General features: G+C 39.7%; 1 protein-coding gene across 3 annotated transcripts in view; it reads left to right on the forward strand.

Annotated features, from left to right (window-relative positions):
* Positions 1–14381, forward strand: part of PKIB (cAMP-dependent protein kinase inhibitor beta) — a 59776-nt gene that overhangs the window by 26669 nt on the left and 18726 nt on the right. The window contains exon 1 of one of the 3 annotated variants that reach the window (XM_070733466.1): positions 7779–7882. The exons of the other annotated variants lie outside the window; for them this stretch is intronic. The gene's annotated coding sequence lies outside the window, so the exon portion shown is untranslated. Of the gene's footprint in view, positions 1–7778; positions 7883–14381 lie in introns of those variants that run through there. 3 annotated transcript variants of the gene reach the window in all.

Below are 14381 nucleotides of genomic sequence, written 5' to 3' on the forward strand. Positions count from 1 at the left end.
TCCTGGTACTGATTACTAGCTTCCAGGGACTGGCAAGTGCTGGAGCAACTGGGACACTGATGTACAAATGTATTATTAAGGTATCATTATGGGTTTGTTGTTTGTTTTATGGGAAAACATTAACCCTAATAAATTAATAAACATTAACCATTACAAAAAGATTCTGAGATTGTTCTAAAAGAAGTAGTGTAAGTAATGCCCTTAAGTATGTACCTAAGATCCCATATGAGACATTGGAAAAGTTTTTAAAAGACAATGGGATTCTTCTATTGATGGTTCTCAATAATTAATTGGGTTGTTAAGCACTTTTGTACCTGTCTTTTTCCCCATTAGGCTGGCAACCTGTTTATACAAGCAGCCCCCTACTTACAACAGTTTGATTAGTGACCATTTAAAGTTACAACAGTGCTGTGTATGGAAATATAGAAACACTGCACTATAAATTGATGGAACATAAAACCTCTAAAAATGAATCCCTATCTTCTCAGAAATATCCAAAATGAATACAATACAATATACAGAACTAAAGAAAACAAACACACTAGATACAAATACTCAATATTAGGTTGCTTGATAGTGATAGTCAACAATATGGTTGACAAATTATATCTTCTATATAACCAATAAATATATGTATGTAGTGAAATAAAATATTAATTGATAATAAACAAATAACTATCTATGTGCCTATATATATAGAACGCCACTGAAACTGAATATGTTTTATATGTTATTCTTCTTTCTTTCTTTCTTTTTAATTTGTACGTTCTGTTTGTTTAAATTGTTTTTCTTTCCTTTCTATTTTTATATGTTGAAATTAAATAAAGATTTTTTTAAAAAAATAAAGTTACAACAGTACTGAAAAAAGTGACTTATGACCATTTTTCACACTTTATGACCATTGGAACATTCCCATGGTCACATGATTCATGTTTGGATGCTTGACAATTGGATCAAATTTATGAAAGTTGTAGTGTCCTGGGTCATGTGATCACGTGTTGCAACTTTTGACAAGCAAAGCTGATGGGAAAGCCAGATTCACTCAACAATTGTGTGACTAAGTTAACAATGGCAGGGATTCTGTTAACAAATGTGACAAGGAAAGTTGTAATATGGGACAAACCTCATTGAATACATTTCTCATTTAGCAGCTTAAATGTTGGGTTCAATAGCAGTCATAAGTCAAGGACTACCTGTAATAACTGCCTCAATTTTTAAACTTTTCATCTCAGCACACACAACAGGAGTTGTGTTTCTGAAAAAGTCTTGTTCCACAAAAGCAAAGAACTGAGACAAAGCAAGAGCAAAGGAACTAGCTTTCCTCTCCTGCAGCTTTTATTTCATCATCAAGCTATTTTTTTTAAAAAAAAAAGCAAAGCATCATGAATTTAATATAAACATCCTTGGCAATGAGGGTAGTTGTTCTATAAATCACATTTGTGGTTTTTCTTATAAGGAGAATTATACAGTATGGTGGGAATCATATCTGCAATTCTTGTGCATCATTCTTAACTATTTTCCCCTAGAACTATATTTCATCTAATTAATCTGGTATGCAACAGATGTTTCTCACCCTAGGTTGTGAATGCTGTCTACTAAAAGAAAAGGAACCGGTGCAAAAGTCCCAATATAAAAGCCATCTGGTGAACTAATTGTGTTTCACTTCTCCTTTGATTGCTATGATGCATAAATGTATATTATTTATGCATCATATTTATGCATCAATTTTATATATCTTTTTATTTTAATATTAGATTTGTTCACTGTTATATTGTTTTTTATTATTGTTGTGAGCCACCCCGAGTCTTTGGAGAGGGGAGGCATACAAATCTAATAAAAATAATAATAATAATAATAATAATAATAATAATAATAATTATTATTATTATTATTATTATTATTATTATTATTATTATTATTATTATTATAATAAATGGGGGCTCTTCTGCACCTGTGGAGGCAGCAAAATCACACACGGAGCCAAAGGTGCACAGGTGTTTCGGCAAGCTGTTTTTGCTTCCGCGCATGCCGAAACACGGGTGCACCTGTGGCTCCATGTGTGATTTTTCTACCTGCACAGGTGCAGAAGCATAATCGCATTGGCCCCACAAGCACTTACGAGCTGTGGCGGCGAGCGCAATTTAGCGCTCCGGCTCATAGCCCACTGCTGCTTATATGGCCAAATTATATGAAATCAATATATAAACTGACTTGAAAGACATTTATCTTTTCAAGCTGTTGTGTGAAGCAACTGTTAAAGGGATGTGTATCAGATGGAATGAAAATTTTCAATGTAGCTATTGGGTTCACTACCAGTTCAGTAAGTTGTATAATTCCCTGGTGGGTCTATTTTATGCAAATTTTGCATAAGATAATATAAATCCACCCATAAAGCTTATATGGCTTGTTCCATGTTGGTTTCTAACTGCAGATGTTCAGGCATCCTATGAGCTATCCAGAGTCCTGTGTCAGTATTTCTAGATTTTCAGAAATTTCAGGCTTTCTCAAAATAGCCATAGTTTATTAAGTAAGTTTTATTTATTTATTTTATTTATTTATTTATTAGATTTGTATGCCACCCCTCTCCGAAGACTCGGGGTGGCTCACAACAGTAATAAAAACAATATAGCAGTGGAACAAATCTAATATTAAAAAACAGATAAAACCCTATCATTATTTTAAAAAATCAAACAGCATATTCATACCAACCATAAAACAAAGTAAAAAAAAAAGCCTGGGGGAAAGGTGTCTCAACTCCTCCATGCCTGGCGGTATAAGTGAGTCTTGAGTAGTTTACCAAAGACAACTCCGGGGGGAGTTGGTTCCGGAGGGCCGGGGCCGCCCTAGAGAAGGCTCTTCCCCTGAGGCCCGCCAAACGACATTGTTTAGTCGACAGGATCCAGAGAAGGCCAACTCTGTGGGACCTTATCGGTCACTGGGATTCGTGCAGTAGCAGGTGGTTCCCGTAGAGCTCCATGGTTCCAATGATCCATTCCATATATAATGCAGGTTCATAAGCTATTTATAAAGATCAATGGTGGGATTAATGCAGTGCTTCTATATAATGGGGTGAGCCCTCCAGGATGGGTGTGTGGCCCCGAGGAATGTGCTTTTTTTTTTTTTGCTGCAGGCAGTAGGGGAGTTTTGCACTAAATAATAGCACACAGCACAGAGCAGGAGATATGAAGCGCAGATAACAAACCCTTGAGAGACCCCATGGAAAAATAGGATGAAAAGAAAGGAGAGACAAAGATAATGAGACAAATGTAAGTCTCCTGAAAACTAAGATGAAATGGCTGTGGGTTTTGCTTCTCAAGGACAATTCCATCTGTCCTTCCATTACCCTGGGGGGGTGGAATTATTGACCCCCTCGGAGAGGGTCCGCAACTTGGGCGTCCTCCTCGATTCACAGCTCACATTAGAGAACCATCTTTCAGCTGTGGCGAGGGGGGCGTTTGCCCAGGTTCGCCTGGTGCACCAGTTGCGGCCCTATTTAGACTGGGACTCACTGCTCACAGTCACTCATGCCCTCATCACCTCGAGGTTCGACTACTGTAATGCTCTCTACATGGGGCTACCTTTGAAAAGTGTTCGGAAACTCCCGATCATGCAGAATGCAGCTGCGAGAGCAGTCATGGGCTTACCTAGGTATGCCCATGTTTCACCAACACTCCGCAGTCTGCATTGGTTGCCGATCAATTTCCGGTCACAATTCAAAGTGTTGGTTATGACCTTTAAAGCCCTTCATGGCATTGGACCAGAATATCTCCGAGACCGCCTTCTGCCGCATGAATCCCAGCGACCGATTAGGTCCCACAGAGTGGGCCTTCTCCGGGTCCCATCAACTAAACAATGTCGGTTGGCGGGCCCCAGGGGAAGAGCCTTCTCTGTGGCGGCCCCGGCCCTCTGGAACCAACTCCCCCCGGAGATTAGAACTGCCCCTACTCTCCTTGCCTTCCATAAGCTCCTTAAAACCCACCTTTGTTGTCAGGCATGGGGGAACTGAGACATCTCCCCCGGGCATATACAATTTATGAATGGTATGTTTGTATGTATGTTTGTTTAGCAAAAGGGTTTTTTAAATATTTTAAACTTCAATTTAGATTTGTGATGAATTGTTTTGTTTTGCTGTGAGCCGCCCCGAGTCTGCGGAGAGGGGCGGCATACAAATCTAAATAATAAATAAAATAAATAATAAAATATGATGATACAATACTATATTTGTATGACAAACAAACAAATAAATCAAGCAAGCAAGCATCTGTAGCACTTGGCTTCACTGTGACTACGGTAGGAGATGAGGAAAGGCCAGTATGTTTAGTGTGTCTAAATATGTTGAAAGTGGACAGCATGAAGCCAAATAAATTAAGGCATTATTTAAACTTATTACACCCCAACCGGGCTGATAAGTCACTTGTGTTTTTTCAGTAAAAACATGTCGAATATTGCAAACAATCATCCCAGTGGAAAGTTGGGGGCGCACAAAATGTTTACTTCTTCCTGGGATGGATGTAACAGAAAATAATTGAGAAGCACTGGATTAATGCAGTGTATCATACCCATATTAGGAAACCAATTAGAGTATTATGTCATTAGTTGTACAAATTCAAATAATAATTTAAGGTCAACAATTATTTTTTAACAAAAGGGGAAAGGAGAGAACATCAAGAAGGTCTCCCCAGGACTTTAATGTTTTTTTAGACCCACATAATAGTCTTGATCAAGACATAGTTAAGCATATTTATGTATCAAGTACTTTAATATAGATGAGGAAATACCTCTATCTCTGAACCAAAATACAATTGAACAGATATTTTGTTTATGTTTTGTTGTGTGTACTTTCTTTGGATTTCTCTGATTTACTTCATTACATTGGGCTGGGTGAGTTGGGCACAAATTAAAAGGTTGCAGAATTTTGCTCTTGGTTGACTATGTTATCACAAGGTGAATGAAAAGCAATAGTGGACTTTAAACATTTAAAATCTAAAATCTACAACCTGTAACTGTATTAATTATGGACATAAACCTGCTCTAACATATGTTTGTAATATCCAGTTTGCTGTCATTCCTTCTTCACAAACATTGCAAAATGAGATTATTTCCTATGAGATAATATTAGTAAGTAGAGCAATATTTAAGCATCAATAAAAACTGCATAATTTTAGAAGCTGCTGGAAACCCGCGTGACATCAAATTTGTGTTAATATATCATACTTGGTTATTATTTTGAAAAACGATTTGAAAAATAGCAGATATTTGGCCCCAAACAAACAAACAAAACCCAACCCAAAGTTATGGAAACCAAAATGCAAAAGCGGATGCAAAATGTTAATTTTTTTTCTCAGCTTAAGCCTATTTGATCAACCTATTTTGTCTGAAATAGCTATTCATAGCTAGTATATTCAACAATCCACCTGGAAATAGAGTAATCAAGTGCTTTGATTCCATGTCTTTCTCAGCACACAAACCCAAAATTCTGAACAACGTTGGCTTAGAATTAACTAGCTTGATTGTTTTCCATGGCTTTCTCCTGCCAGTGGAATGGATTAAGCGTAATGCAGAAGTTCATGCGGTTTATTTAGGAGGTCAAATTTTTATTTTTGGTTTCCAATTAAGGATTTGTTTGGAGGGGAGCGAACCAAAATGCCTGGAGTGTGTATGTCATGCCAAAGACTGTAGCTATTCTCAGTGATGGTAGAGAAAGCCAAATGGTAGAAATTGAGCAGGATGTGCCAACACGTTGTTTATATCTTGTTAAATCACAAATCTTCAGAAATATGACCAATTGCAGTGGGTAAGCACAGCTGTTCTTTTCATGTATACTGCAAGCAGAACTGCGGCAATTTATATTTATCCTGGTGCTGATTTCTTTTCTTTCTCCTGGCAGAATTCAGTGTCAAGATAGACAGCATCCATTTTCCTTAAAATGTATCTGAAGTAGTTAGGCATTTGCAGATTGCATAAATCTATGCATCATGTATCTACAGTAGATGAGAATTGATTAATGGTTGATTCGTAAAACTTTGCTCTTATGAAACTAATGTCAAAAGTAAGCTTACAGAACAGAAAAGTTAGAAAATTGCTCCTCAGATTGCTGTGATTCTCCATGTATAAATTATTTTGTGTTAAGACATATTGATAAAAGTCAATGTTTCTTAAAAATTAAGTTGAAAATTACAGCACTGCTTTAGGGGCATAACAAAATCCTATCTGGATCAAGAAACTGGATTTCAGTTTTTTTAAAAAAATATCAACCACAGTAGGTGTTGTGGTTAGCTCTGGCCCAGCTCCTGCCCCAAGGAATGTGGAGGTGGATATGGGAGAGACATCCACATGTCTGCGGAGAGGGGCGGCATACAAATCCAATAAATAGATAGATAGATAGATAGATAGATAGATAGATAGATAGATAGATAGATAGATAGATAGATAGATAGATAGATAAAGCCACAGGCCTGTTTTGCTCCCAGTAGAATCTGCCAACGAAGTCTCCTCTGACCAAGGAAGTGTGAGTGACAGGGAAGAGGGGAGTTTGGCAGACAGCTCAGGAGGAGATCAGTCATCTGTATCATCCCTGGATTCTGAACAAGAATTAATGACACATCCATGCATGCGTACAGTGATGCATAGGAGACAACAACTGAAGGATTATTACAAGAGAAAATGAGGCCACCTGTGGTTGGGTGGGGCTGCTGTAATTAGTGCTACAGATAAAAGTGCAGCCTGGTGTTTTAGTCTCATGGCAGTTTATCTGATTCATTGTTTCATCAAGATAGTGGTTTTTGCTCTTCAGGATTGTGTGTGTGGACTCTCTGGACTTTAGAATTGAACTCAATTTCCCAGTTATTGGGTGAGTAATTGGACTGCATTTAACCTGTGCTTTGTGTGTACCAGAAAATCCCTTTGACATTTAAAAAGGGATCTGTTTCTGTTTTTCTGTTTATAAAAACTTTTGGGTTTTCATTTTATCGTGTGGTGTGTGTCTTCCTGGACTAATTACCCTGTAATTACGGGTGGTTGAGACACACTGGCAGAACAGTAGGTATGGGGGGGAAATATTTATTGTCTATATTCCACCTAGCCTTCAAGAACAGCTTGGGGTGGGGGGAAATCATCCCTTGTTCCCATAATAACACAGTGGTATAGATTGAACTGAGAGAAAGTGACTGGCTTAAAATCCCCCAATAAGTGTGGACCAAAAATTATTGTGCTTCTCTTTTAAATCTACCTTTCTTCGATTCATATATCTCTTCTATTCTTTAATTGATATGTTTTATTCCTATATCTTCTCTTCTATTCTTTCTTAGATATATTTTACTATGATTATATTCTCTATAACCTTCATTATGTATTTTACTATGTGTATACCCACTAAAACCCTCATTGTGTTTTGGACAAAATCAATAAAATCAATCAATAAATAAATAAAAATAAAACTCCAGATGATATCGCTGGAAATACTGATTGTAGGAATGGATACTTCTACAACAGATATTGTACTTGCTAATACTATCCTACAACAGATACTCTACTTGCTACAACTATCTCAGGATATTATCTTTGTGTAACCCTCTCTGTCACTTATACAGCTACTAAAAATTAAAAGAAGGCAACTGGAGCTGTGGTTCTCAATGGCTTAATAGTTGTGGAAGAAAAGTCTGTCAGTAGCTAGCATTAGTTATTCCATTCCCTTTGTTTTCTCTCAGGGGACTTTAAGAAAGCCAGAAGGACACTGTACCACACCTGGTCTCAATTAGAAGGTAAAATGCTGAGTGCACTAGGAGTGTGGGTGTGTGAGTAGACACATTTGCTGTGGGGGAGCCAAAAGCAAACATTTGCAACCAAGGGAGTGGAGCAGTCATCAGAAAAACAAGCAACTGAGGTAATGAAGTCTTGAATTTTACCAAATCAGCAGCAGGTAAAGTGAAGGAAGTGACAGAGCTAGCAACTTCCCTTTTCTAGTAGAGGAACTACAGCCAACCGGTCGCTCATAAAACATGTTTATCTTTGGTAGAATAGTCTGAGAAACTACAATGTGAATGCTGCAGCAGCAATTTGGAAAAGCAACTGAGAGAAGCCAACTTGCAAGTGGCTTAAAGATAACTGATTACTTTGGTTGATGTTCAAGTGACAGATCGTTATATAGATGGTGGGAGAATAAGATAGGCATAGATAGGAGTATAATTATAGTATAGTATAAGCCTAATTATGTTGACTTTTGGTTAGTAAAAGCCCCCTGGGAACCTAGAGAAGATATGATACTGATCTGCACCATTTCCCAAAAGAACCTCTCACAAAGTTCTACAGCACCTAGTTCTATATTCATGCTGATAGTTCTTCAAATCAGATGATACATTTAGTTGCACTTCCTCTCAACTACAAATACTCTTTTATCCTTTAATTATGATAAAAACATACACTGACCTAAATCAATGACAGATATTTTCCCTGACTAGGGTACAATACTTTGTGGTTTTTCCTTTCTAATATAGTGAGCATATTCTGTTATAATTTATAATATATTATCTTATAATAAATAAAGTTTGTTCTTTAGTATTTCCTAGTTCATGCATTTAGAGGTTGTATTGTCACAAAATCTCTGCGAACAGCAGATGAGTATTGACAGAAAGGGAACTGATCTAACTTTCAGAATCCCCAATGAGGCTTTTTTTTTTGCTTCTTGCAATCAGATGTGTCTGTAGTGCTAGCAAAAGAAAGATCTGGAAAAGGAAAATAAAGTATTTTCATTTTTGGTATATTTCATACTACTGTTCATTTACTGTTTCTTATGGACTTTTTGCATAAAAATAAGAAAAAAATCCAAACATATACCGTATTTTTCGCTCCATAAGACGCAGTTTTTTTCCTCCCAAAGTAGGATGAAAAATCAGCGGCGTCTTATGGAGCGAAGATGCAGGCAGGGAGGGGGGGGAGGCGCTGGAGCAGAGGGGGGGCGGCGATATACTCACCAAAAGTGTCCCGCCTCTGTCGCCGCCTCTCCTCTTCCCAACCCCGAAGAGAGCCGCGCCTTTCGGCCTCCAGAAGTGCTGGGCCGGAGGACGCCTCCACCGCGCAGGTTTAGGAGGCGAAGCGGCACCGGAGGAGCGTTGGCGGCTCCGAGCCTTTGGGAAGGCTACGGGAATCGCTTCAGGAGGCGGGGAGGTCTCGAAGACCCAAAACCCAGCCAGTCGCTCGCAGCCGGTCGGAGCTGCCCGTCCGACACCTCTGTCCGACCCGTCCGATGCTGGCGCCTCCCTCCCTCCCTCCCTGCCTGCCTGCCAGCCCCTGCGCGCCCCAACCCTGCCCGAACTCCCGCGGAAGGCAGTCCCCGTTCCCCCCCGCTTGCCAGCTCTCGCTTTGGTGTTTCTCCGGTGGAAGCAAGGCGGTTGAGTTGCTCCGAGGTTCTGCTTCCAAGCAACCGTTTGCCGCCTCCCCGCAAGCCCCCTGCCCGAAGCTGCAAGCGCGAGATCCTGGGGCGAGGGGGAGGCGGCAGTCCTGTGCTTTGCACTGGGGAGGTGCAGCGGGGAACCGGGGAGGAAGCCACCCCTCTGTGCTGGGAGGGAAGAAGGAACAATGTTCACTATCTCCCAGGACCACCAAGCCCCCTTCCAACAGCACATGCGAGGCTCCTGGCCTGCCAGCTCTCAGCTTCTCATTTCTGCTTTCTCTCTTTCTCTCTTTCTCTTTCATTCTTTTTTCTTTCTTTCTCTTTCTTTCTTTCTTTCTCTTGCTTTCTCTCCTTCCTTCCTTCCCTCCTTCCATTTCTTTCATTCCCCCTCTCTATTTTTATTTCTCTTTCATTCTCTTTCTCTCTTTTTCTTTCTTTCTTGCTCTTTTTCTTTCTCTCTTTTACCTTCCCTCCTTCAATTTCTTTCATTCCCCCTCTCTATTTTTATTTCTCTTTCATTCTCTTTCTTTCTCTCTTTTTCTTTCTTTCTTGCTCTTTTTTTTCTCTCTTTTACCTTCCCTTCCTCTATTTCTTCTTTTCTTTCTCCTTCCTACCTTCTTCCCTCCCTCCCTTCCTTCAGTCCTTCCTCTCTTACTCTCCCCTTTCATAAGTTTCCTTGCTTCCTTCCTCTGTTCTGTCCCTTCCCCCTTTCTTTCTTTCTTTCTTTCTTTCTTTCTTTCTTTCTTTCTATTTTTTTTCTATTTTCCTCCTCTAAAATCTAGGTGCGTCTTATCAGCAGGTGCGTCTTATAGAGCGAAAAATACGGTAGTTTTGAAGATTACATAGAGATTATAGAAAGAAGAGTATTTCAACATAATTTTAGAGGTTGAAATATATTTGCATTTACAACTGCTGTGAAAAATATTGGAAGCTATTTATACCTTTTTTTCTATTTCAACTTATTTCTTTTCTTGCATTTTTTTTTGCTTTTTTATTTTCAGTACTCTATATTAATTTGTTATTTTTCTTGTTTAAAAATTTCAATGGAATCATGAATTTAAAACAACGTTCATTGCACTGAGGTAGCAAGAGTTGAGCTAGAGTTGATGTTCATGGAATTCTATATAATTTCCCTTTTTTCCTCTCTTCTCCCTGAAGTTTCTGCTTTCATAGTGTTGGAAATTATTTCCTCTGAAGTACTGGCTGTACAAGTTTAGGTATCTGCTTTGTATCCCAAATCAATACCCAATTTGCCTCCCCCCCCCATTCTAGAAAGGCCCCTTCCTTTTAAGAACAAAAGATAATCCCTCCTTTGACTAATATCAGCTGCATTGGATTCATAGGAAAAGGGAGGGCTAAAACTTGCTAACTTTCCATGCTTTGCTCTTCATTCAGTAGTGTGAATGGTAGTGCAGTGGTTAAAATGCGATACTGCAGGCTACTTCTGCTGCTGCAGACTGCCTGCAATTCGGCAGCTCAAATTTCACCAGGCTTGAGGTTGATTTAGCCTTCCATCCTTCCAAGTTGGGTAAAATGAGGACCCAGATTGTTGGGGGCTTTGTAAACCACTTAGAGAGGGCTGTAAAGCACTGTGAAGTGGCATATACAGTAAGTCTAAGTGCTATTGCTTTTCTGCACATAATGGAGGATGTATTTGTTAGCAGCTCAGGACCTTCATTTTTCAGCTATAGAATGATGCAGTTTCTGGTAAGGTAATGACAAGGCTTACTGAGTTGACCACTCAACTCTGGTCTTTTATAGATTCTGCTTCTTTAAAAGGATATTTTACCTGGCCAGAAATAGATATCGAATGTTTTCAAGAAAAACTACTTTAGAAATTTAGTAGATTTATACTTCCAATGTTCCTGCTTACATAGTGGTCAAATATTCCCATGTACTGCTGGACTTCTCTTGATATGAACGGTGAGTCCAAGTTGTTTTATTGACAACAATGTGGATAATGGTTTATTATACATATAAGTATATGTGTATTGCCAATCAATAGGATTCACTAATTGAACTTTTGAATAATGGCAGCAACTCGAGAATGAAGTCTCAGGGTTTAATGCCCATACACAATAAGTTTGCTATTCAATTGTACAGCTAAATTATCCACTACATGATTGCTCATTCAAACATGTTTGCTTAGCCTGAGCTTAGTTCTGATTGACTGCTTATGAGCCATCACATCAATGTTAATTCTCAGTGACCACATAGATAGATTTTCTCCATAACTTTCTATTCAAGAATCATCCTAGATTTCCATTTATATAGGGGGGGGGGGGGGGTTTCTCACTTTAATGTGAAAAACCATTTCTACAATTTGACTTTTGCCGCTCAACTCAGCATGGTTCACTCTGGAAGCAGCAAATAAATAGCTTGGAGGCCTCACTGTGAGTTGTGGATTGTTTACGCCTGCACTAATGTGATATTAAAATGCTCTGTTTGACATGTAAGACAATTCAGTGCATGTTAATTTGGAAATGAGTCATGCAGGAATAGGATCAAACATCTAGCTTTTTTCTCTTTTGCCCTGAAAAAAGTATAACATGGAGCACAAAAGGAAGAGCTGGGCTAAGCCAATGCATTATTTCATTCTTTTGATCGCAGTCCTTCAAGAACTAATCTGTAATGTTTATGTCCTTCAAATTATATGAAATATTCTCATTACAAAACCTGCCTTTAACAAAAGTATACTGCTCAAAAAAAATAAAGGGAACGAATCCTAGATCTGAATGAATGAAATATTCTCATTGAATACAGTGGTACCTCGGTTCTCGACCACAATCCGTTCCAGAAGTGTGGTTGAGAACTGATTTGGTAGAGAAACGAATTAATTTATCCCATAGGAAATAATGGAAATGGATTTAATTGGTTCCCAGCCCATTGACTTGCTGGGAACCAATTAAATCTACAGTATTTCCTCTATTTCCTATGGGATAAGGATCTGAGGGGACGGGGTGAGAGGGAATGGGAGTCGGAATCCCGACACGCCCCTCCTGGCCGCCCTCTTAACAGCCTCCCAGTCTCTACCTTGTAACTGCTCCAAGCTGCAGGAAGGGTAGGGCTGGCTGCAATACCGGCAGTTTTGGGGGGCTCCTTTCCTCAGCGGTTCAGTTCGGTACCTCCAGGCAGCTGCACCAACTTTTTCCTTCCCGGCAGCGATGGCTCCGGCGGCTTACCTTCATCACATGACGTTCCTGACACTGCTCCTCCTCGTAGGGAAGCCGCCGGAGCCACCGCCGCCGGGAAGGAAAAAGTTGGTGCAGCTGCCTGGAGGTACCGAACTGAACCGCTGAGGAAAGGAGCCCCCCGAAGCTGCCGGTATTGCAGCCAGCCCTACCCTTCCTGCAGCTTGGAGCAGTTACAAGGTAGAGACTGGGAGGCTGTTAAGAGGGCGGCCAGGAGGGGTGTGTCGGGATTCCGACTCCCATTCCCTCTGACCTCGTCCCCTCAGATCTTACATTTCGGATAGTAAACAAAATTTTCTGTTCACTATCCGAATTTTTGTTTGGATACCGAAGCAAATTTTTGCAGAAAAATTTGTTTGAAATCCGAAATGTATGAAAACCGAGGCGTTTGAGAACCGAGGTACCACTGTACTTTGTTCTGTACAAACTTGAATGTACACAAGAACATGTGAAATTGATTGTCAATCAGTGTTGCTTCCCATGGGGACAGTTTGATTTCACAGAAGTTTGATTTACTTGGAGTTATATTGTGTTGTTTAAGTGTTCCCTTTATTTTTTTGAGTAGTGTATTTTCAGATTAATCAAGAATCTGATCTGTAAAGGAAAATACCTTGTGTAGTATATGTGTGTGTACGTACACACACATGCGCCCAAAATGCAAAAATGTAGACTGTAATCAAATGTAATAAAACACAAAAGGAAAAGCACCAGTAGCGGGTTGCTACTGGCACGGTAAAGGATGGCGCACTGGTAGTGATCTCTGTGCGGCGCATGCAGCTTCAGTTATCTTGCTTGTACACACATCCACTCAGCATGTTTTTTCTTCTGCGTAGGGGACTCACGCAAAAGCGAGATTTTGGCAAATAATTTGCTTTCGCACATGCGCAGAAACAAAAACTTGCCAAAATCTCATGCACATGTCTCCTTGTGAGATTTTGCTTCATGTGCATGCACAGAAGAAAAATTATGCTGGTATGCGCACGCATGCAAGCTAACCAAAGCTGCACACACAGCACACCGGTAGCAGCAGGAATAGGAATCCATCCCTGAAAAGCACCTTATTTAGTCTACAGAGAGGGGCGGCATACAAATCTAATAAATAAATATTTAAAACAAGCTAAAATACAATCAAACTCTAGCCAATGGCATCAGAATCTCTAAAGTCTGCAGCTTCAGGAATTGGGAGCCAATTTCAGTTCCACAGCATGCATGGAGATTGTTTAAAAAATGATGTGCATTTTTTTGCAAACTTTGCCTTTTGTTGAGATGTGAAGCAGCCCCAAGGCTCCCAAGAGAATAAAAAAAACATCTTGGGTGGTACAACTATGTGGGAAATCTCAGTTATAAGCTCAGTTATAAGTATAATGTAATGTGGTAAACAAAAGAATCCTTTGGTTTGTGCATGATGCTGGGGAATCAGTTTCTTTGTCTTTCCTCTTGTAACATTAGCATAGGCGATACTTATGGATGTGGATAAATGCAAGAATGGCTCATAGGAGCTGTTTGATATCTGCCAAACATGGTACATGAATAAGCTTTAGCGGACTGCTTGTTAGTTGCACAATGTATTCCCACTGTCAAGCTTTACAAAAAGGGGAAAAAATGAATCAAAGGGCTCCGTAGGCCTCAACATCAGCTCATTTGCCTTTCCCTACATTTTTTGCCAAAGCTGATATAGTATTTTAATATCTCTCCTCAGGTTATTTTAGATACAGTGGTACCTCTAGATACAAGCTGCTCCACATGCGAGTATTCTAAGTTATGAGCCACGATGCGAGCGGAATTTCTGTTCGACACCCGAG

Source organism: Erythrolamprus reginae, chromosome 1, assembly GCF_031021105.1.
Source record: "Erythrolamprus reginae isolate rEryReg1 chromosome 1, rEryReg1.hap1, whole genome shotgun sequence".
Taxonomy (NCBI): Eukaryota; Metazoa; Chordata; class Lepidosauria; order Squamata; family Dipsadidae; genus Erythrolamprus; species Erythrolamprus reginae.